At 45.7% G+C, this 8032-nt stretch overlaps 1 protein-coding gene across 1 annotated transcript in view; it reads right to left on the bottom strand.

Annotated features, from left to right (window-relative positions):
* The window catches only part of gse1b (Gse1 coiled-coil protein b), a 115283-nt gene extending 111122 nt beyond the window's left edge, over window positions 1-4161 (bottom strand). Inside the window, exon 1 of the mRNA XM_054611059.1 lies at window positions 4047-4161. The gene's annotated coding sequence lies outside the window, so the exon portion shown is untranslated. The remainder of the gene's footprint in view (window positions 1-4046) is intronic.
* Window positions 4162-8032: the final 3871 nt, after the last annotated feature.

Below are 8032 nucleotides of genomic sequence, written 5' to 3'. Positions count from 1 at the left end.
ATTAAGCACACACATCCAAACACTGTGAGTGATTGAGTCGGGGCACAACCCCGTGCCCACCCTGTGAGTGGCTAATAACCACGGCACAGTGCCAAACCCACTGTCTCCTGACTAATTCCCTTATGCCCGCCAGGACTGGCGCCACACTGCTGAACAGAGCTCTGTTTCTCAAAAAAATCCTGTGATCATAGCATTACTGAATTACTCAAATAGATGGATGACCAAACAACCACACAGGGCCATCCAGCTCGCTTGCCCCCTGAAGGAAGGACATAATGGAACAGAACAATGGGAACACTGTGAATTAATATTTGTTTGTTGAAACCAACTACCCTCACTTAACACACACATACACCTCAACGCCCACTCTGCCGGGGCTGGGGGAAAAAAAGAGGGCAGGGAGGTGGCGCTCTGCCAAGCACGGCGCTGCCAAGAGACTCTGTATACCCTGGTCTCCAGTGGCATTTTAATCGCACGTACACACACACACACACACACACACACACACACACACACACACACACACACACACACACACACACACACACACACACACACACACACACACACTTCCATCTGCTGTGCTTCATGGGAGCAAGCTTGTCATTGCCATTCGAAGTTAGCCCACCCCCTGTCATCCTGTACTGAGGGGGACAAAAGAAGAGAAGAAAAAAGATGGAGGGGTGGAGGGGAGGCAAGCAGCGGCATTCCTCTCCATGCCTCCCCTGTCACCCTCTGATCTCTCTCTCCAAACACATCCCCTGTAGTCTCTCCATCCAGTGTCCTTGTCCTCCTCTCACCATCCTCCCAATACCTTCCTCCCCCTCCTCCTCCTCCCCCAGCGCACTGCTCCTGTCATCCCTCGTCTCTATTCTTTCTGAGCACGGCTACTCTCATCCTTCCACCTGCTGCTATGTTCTCTGGACAAGAGACACAAAGATGGGCGGCTGTAGTCACCCTCTCATGGACAGACTGTTCCTCCTTTAATGTTTAATGTGTGTGTGTGTGTGTGTGTGTGTGTGTGTGTGTGTGTGTGTGTGTGTGTGTGTGTGTGTGTGTGTGTGTGTGTGTGTGTGTGTGTGTGTGTGTGTGTGTGTGTGTATTATGGATTGAACACTGATTATGGATTGAACCACACTGACGTGTTCTCCATGCAGGACTCTTAATGTGAACTGTTAACCACAGCGTCTGAAGCAACAGCTCAGATATTGATCCTTCTTCCAAGCAAAGGCAGGTTGGCAGATACTGTGAACCACCCCCTCTTTGTGCCACAACAAGCACCCACGCCCCATCTTCAGTGGTGCTCCGTGCTCCCACAGGGGCTAATTGTAATTGTATTGAACTGGCCAGCAGCCAAGCGCACTAGACTGCCAAGTCTGCCAAGTCCAGCTGTGCTGCTGCAATCAAAACACACTCACAGTCTATCGCATGGAAAACACATCATCAGCATGTGTAATTCTATGCCACACACATTATGTACATACAAACAAAGGTATTTGCACAATATGACAAAAATGAGGAGAGAAGGCTGCAAAATGCAGTGAAGGGGAACAGAATACATGTTTATAAAGGCTAAATTCACATAGGAGGTAAGATTGGCTGCTTTAATAATGCAGATAAATAAGAGCATAATCGTTCATATTTCATTAGTCCCGTGTTCTCTTCCCTATATTAGATGTCTATGCAGACAGTATATCAGGGAGGTTCACCTTGTTCCTAAGCCACTAATAGAGATGTATAACTGTGTGGTTGTTTTGAGCCTGAGTGACTGCTGATGTATATGAGGTGTTGAGCGAATGTGTTCACAGACCTTAAGCACATTGTGGTCAGCCCAAATTTCACATCCTCCCCCCTCCAGTGTGTTTCCTGTCTGATAGGGCCTTAACGGGCCGTAACATGTTGGAAAATTTGAAATGAGAAATGAGAGATCTTGTCTCCACATATGTGATAATCTGCTTAACTCACATACTGAAATTCTTCAACACCACAATGCGATGTGAAAGCCCACTGCCTCCCTCTTACTGTATGCCACTGGTCAAAGAAAAGCTGTGACCATTAAGCCACATAATATTCACACAAGCACAATTAAAACCCAAACTTCAGTGGACAAAAGGACTGTTTAACATCAATTGTCTAAAATCGTAAGTCGCTCCCTTTAGCTTCACTTTGTTGTCTTTTGGCCCATTTAATGATTGAAACCCAACAGTCTTGAGCTCATGACAGATAGTCCACCTCTATCTATTCACCGCAAGCGTGTGTTGTGTCAGGTTTCCAGCCTGAACGGAGGAAATGGGCCGTGTCATGTCAGTGTGAGCCGCAGCGCACCACACATGATAGAGAGCACTTAAATAACTCATGAAAAGCCGCTCTCAACCCACACCGGACCACTGGGAGGAACGCTCAGTCTTCTGCATGCGTGTACGTGTGTCTGTGGGTGTGCGGTGGCCCTGTTTTGTCACGACTGTTTAACCAGGTGCCTTTGAGAGTTTGTGGTTGAGCTGGTGTGCCTGTATGTGTGTGTTCAGTTAGAGAAAGAGCTTGAGAGGAGTTTCTGTAAACGACAGAGGGGCCCTCATGGCTAAACAGAAATAGCCTGAGAGAAAAGAGGGCGGGTGGCCTGAGCAGGACAGATGTGGCGAGCAAGAGAGAAAGATAGAGCAGGAGGAGAGAAAGTGAAAAACAGCCAGTGGAGGGTTAAGAAAATGAGATTTGCATAACTCCTGTGTTTATAAGTGTAAACACTTGTGTAAAAAAAGAGAGGAAGAATGAGAATAGATACCCAGTCGAAAGGCAGTCCAGCTGCACTGATAAGAGGAGACAGCAGCACTTTTTACATAAACGCACTGAGCTCCAAAACCCACTGTAGTGATGACCTCCCTCGGGGCAAACTTACACACATACACACTCGCACGTCACTTATTTTTTGTGTCTGGCCCTGCTTCATCATGACATCCTCCAACTCATCTCTCAGTCTCGTTTTATCACTATCATCGTGTCCTTCACCAGCATCCCAAACTAATTGCTTATTCATATATTTGGACGAACACTATACTGTAGATGAATCAGATGGGAGTTAAATGACAGTAAAACTTAGAATCCATTGCCCTGGATCAAGGGAAGAAACTATCTGATCATCGGTTCCCAAAACACAACGTGCATTTGTGTGTGACTGTTGAGGGATGTAGGGTTTGAGAGTTTTTGTGTGTACGTTTTGTGGGCAGGTTTGTTCTGCATTGTCTGCACATTTGCAAAACAAACTACATGGAAATCGTTATTATCTCCATCCGGTTTCACACGGCAGCATGTGTAGCTGGTCCGTTGTAATGACAAGAGATGGAAACAAAGAGTTAATCCAGTGTGGGTGAGAGGGGGATTGCTATCGTAGGTATATATAGATAAAATATAATGGTGGTGGGGGAGTGTGGTTGGACAGTTACACAAGGATGAAGTGTTAGAAGACATGACAGCACAAGCCTGAAAAAGAAGAACTCAAAAGATGTTTTTTTTAACTCTTTGGTGACTGTTAGTGCTGCCTCAGACCTAATCTCATTCGCTGCAGGGGTCTCACTACTTCCTGTGTTGCCACACAGCGGGGTCAGGAGGACACCTCACACAGGAAAAAGGAAGCAGAGATAAGATGCCTGCTAAGTAAAGAGATGTGTATTCAGAGGATAAGGCTTGTTCTTAGTAGTTGAATGATGAAGGCTCAACCAACACATTTACTACTGCATGTTGTGAGTGAACGTCTCTCTCACACAGAGTGATGAGATAAAGAAATGCAAACCACTATAACAAATGTGGCAGATAATACGTCAAAGATCACATTGGTGGGAAGTGAAATGCAATCGACTATACGATGACATCCTATAAACAGGACTTTCAAGAGAACCAGAAAGCATTTCTTTAAGAGACGGCATCAAAACAGAGCTAAAAGAAGGATTGAAGTTAGAGGAAAGTGGAGTAAAAATTGCTAATACAAGAAAAAGCTTATAAAACATAAATACAGTGTAGACTGTGGTCTGGCATTAGGGGGGGGCTGTACTCACTGGAAAGCGGTCGGTCAGCTTGGTCAGCCTTCTCTGACTCCAAGGTCACCGGGTGAGAAGGAGTGTGGTCACCTGCAGGCTGCGAAGGCCCCGAGTCCGCCTCCTTACTGGCTCCAGCCGCACTCTCAATCACAGTACCCGCCTGAAAGATATAAAGACATAATTAACATACAAGAGACAAAGGAATACTTTTGGTAGTGCAATGTCCTCATTTAAGAGAGAGTTGGTGCTTGTGATTTAAAATGAAAGTGAGTGACTTCCATTTAAGACCACTAGAGTAGTTCCAGATTCTGATTCTGCTGCACACATATACTAACGGGGGTCCTGACAATGTTATAGAACAAAACTAGCCCACCATCATTGGTGTGCACCAGCCATACTGAGATAATAATAAAACCTAAACATTCAAAAACCACTGATGGTGCAAATATAGCAATTAACTGCAGATGTAGCCCGTCGTTTGGTGCAACCATTTTTAGCTGCTGTCACAGCACTCATATTTCTCTGCTATAAAAAGACAACAACCAAAGGGGATGCAGCGCTGGGTGAAGAAGTGTCCCTTCCCTGAAGTGACGGAGCCACACAACAGACAGACGGAGGGACAGAATCAAAGACGGAGGGAGACAGAGAAAGAGAAAGAGTTTTCCTGACAGCCCGAGTCTGTTTTGGATGTGCTCTACTCTCTGCTCTCCTCTCCGCAGCTGAAAGAGGAAAGAGGGATGAGCCTTCAGGAGAGAGACAAGCTGACCATGAAAAGCAGAGGGAGAAGCAGAGGGTGGCTGTCAGTGTGGAGAGGGAGAGAGGGGGGGGAGAGAACTGCGAGAGAGTTTAAAAGAGGCTGTGATGGCTCCCTCCATTGACGAGCAGCAGAGAGACAGGCAGGGGAGGTGCAGCGCATCTTAAGACAAAAAGGCACCCTGGGCTGATGAAATATACATAGCTCTCAGCTGGAGACAGAGACACAGAGCGACAGAGCAAAAGGGGGGGGGGGGCTGAAGACTGACGAGACTCCACAACCCCTCCTAAACACACACTGCTAAAAATAAAACACACAGACACATTCCTAATGACTTCTCATGAGGAGCCGGGGGGGGGGGGAGTAGTTAGTGCTTTTCTTTTTCTTTTTTTTGAGTGTGTGTGCATATGCCAGTCTGTGTGTGTGTGTGTGTGTGTGTGTGTGTGTGTGTGTGTGTGTGTGTGTGTGTGTGTGTGTGTGTGTGTGTGTGTGTGTGTGTGTGTGTGTGTGTGTGTGTGTGTGTGTGTGCACTCCCACATACACGAGCAGGTGTGTGAGCATCAAGGTGCATCAGTGTTTCCTCCTACAGTCACAGAGACCACAATAGAAGCTATGACACTAAAAACGTTGTTTTGGCTGCTGGTCAGTTGGATTTTTAAAAATTTGACGTTTGTATCAACTGCCTCTCTCAGACCTGCCCACCTGCACTCTCTTCATGCCTAGACAGCCACAGTTTAAAAACCACTTAAATACACCTCACTAAATAATAAACTCACCCTTTGTTCAAGCTAACGATCCCCCTCTCCCACGCACTCTCTTTAATGGCTATGCCACTGAAGTATTAGGAACTCATTCGAGTGTATTTGTGTGTGCGTTACCACAGACTGGGGGATATTCTATGTATGCTTTGTCGGGTTTCTCTACTTATCTGATCCTCCTAATGAGACGTGTTGGGTGTGCCGCCCCCAGTCTGTATCCCTAACACTCCGGGTATAAGCAAAAAAAAAAAAAAAAAAAACGTGGAGGTAAATAGTTATGTCTGAGCCTTGGGATTACCTCTACTCTAGAAAATATACACAACAAACATGCCGACAGGTTTCCTAACCTTTTCTGTCTCTCGTCAGTCTCAGACTATTTGCTGTCTTTTTTCAAACTTTTTCTCTCTTTGTTTGAGTTAAAGTGCACACATGAGGGGCTTGTTTATGAATTCCCCACATGGAACATTAAGCTGTGAAGGAAAGGATAAAGAGAGGAAAGTGTCTGAACTGCTCTTTTATGTCAAGGCAATGAACCTTTCCAGCCTAATCACTGAGATGCTGTTGCTTCTCTCGTCCACTAAACAGATGGTGGAGACTAAGACTCCACAAACTGGCCTTAAACGAGCTGGGATGGCAACATTTGATGGTATGTATTTACCTGTTGCCATCATTGCTCCCAAATGACTCATCTATGCCCATATAATTAGGGAGGGGCATGATTACTTACAGTATGTCTTGCTACATAACAGTGTCAATGTGGACACAAAACACTCGGAAAGTAATGAGCTCAACGAGACTAGAAGTTTAAAAAAAGCTGCACTGAGACACGGCGATGCTTTGAGCTAAATGCTAACATTCTCACAGTGACAATGTTAATGTTTAGCAAGTTATGTTTGCCATGTTCATCATTAGTGCAGCTAATGGTATCATGCTGACATTTGCAAATAAGCATTTAACACAAAGTGCAGGTATTTGGTTATCGCCAAAGTATTGGAAAAATGAACATGTTCACCTGATGATGGCAAAGCATGTAACGTTCTTCAATGCCACAGCGGGACTGAATAAAACTAAAATAAAGCAATATTATTATATCAATTTGTGTCTGAGTTTGTATTCGCCCTTCACATATGCCCTTTGAATAGAGCCGGAATAGTAAGATGCAGCGCAGGAGTCAGGAGGTGACGGAGAAGGATCTAGAGAGGTAGTACTAATTGAGGTTAATTCCACAGATCAGCCTTATCTCCTCTAATCGGTAAGGAGGAAGTTGGTAATGGATGTTATTGCAGGATACGCTGAGAGCCTGCCAGCAGAAATCACACAGCAGCGAGGAGGACTGTATGCCCCCAAAGGATCACAAGATATTAGCAGCTAAGTGCAGATCTTGATGTGCCGCTGCAGATAAACAGAGAGTCCGGAGAGCCTACGGGCTAAGGCAGGGAAAGGTGTGAGGGCTTTGTGTGCGAGTGTGCGAGTGTGTTCGAGAGAGAGAGAGAGAGGCTTGTCAATCAAGACAGTTGCAACCTCTCTAGTCATCTACCTGTCTCAACCCGCATCTCACCTGTCAACCTCAGTGCTGACACTGTCATGCACACACGCCGCCGACTCTGGACTCAATATCCCTTCCTAGTAGTGACACACGAGGATTGATGGGGCGATGCACATGCACATCACCCAGAAACACATGCACCATCTAACAATAGCTCTCTTTCTCGATCTCTCTCTCACACACACACACACACACACACACACACACACACACACACACACACACACACACACACACACACACACACACACACACACACACACACACACACACACACACACTCATTGTGACCTAACCCAGGCTTCTCCAGGGACGAGCTCTTTCATCACGTCTGTGTCCGTCGATACTTGAGCCCTGCACAACATCTGCAGTTCAACACCTTCCAGATTCATTAAGGAGAAGGACGGAGTCAGAAGGGAAAGGATACATCGATAAGCCGAGGTGGGGAGCACGCATGTGTGTGTGCGCGTGTGTGTCACCGGGGGCCACGGCCATCCATAAACACTGCTGGCAGTCTAGACAGGAAATACACTTGAGGATGTCGATAAGTTAGTCAGCGGGGTTGAGGATAGATCAATAGGAACACAGGATGATGTCAGCGGCTGCAGATGAGATCACCTGAGACGTCTTAGGATCTATGAGTTTTGATATTAAATGAATTATGTTATCACAGTGTTGCTTATAATCTACGTTACGGGAACTATGGAGAGAGAAAGGAATTTAATTATGGTTTAATACAGGAAATTCTCATTTGAACGAGCTGAAGAGTTTATTAAGATGAGTACAGACTTATTAAAGACCTTCAAGCAATAAATCATGTAATTATTCCTCAGTTTCCTCTGGTGCAGTGCATGTCCAGCTGTTGTTCTGTATTCACTGCACTGGCATTACCAGTTGAATACGTGTTGTTACATCATCTCATGGCATGTTTATTCATGTGAAAATG

Source organism: Anoplopoma fimbria, chromosome 2, assembly GCF_027596085.1.
Source record: "Anoplopoma fimbria isolate UVic2021 breed Golden Eagle Sablefish chromosome 2, Afim_UVic_2022, whole genome shotgun sequence".
Lineage (NCBI taxonomy): Eukaryota > Metazoa > Chordata > Actinopteri > Perciformes > Anoplopomatidae > Anoplopoma > Anoplopoma fimbria.
This window is presented reverse-complemented; position numbering and strand designations above follow the sequence as displayed.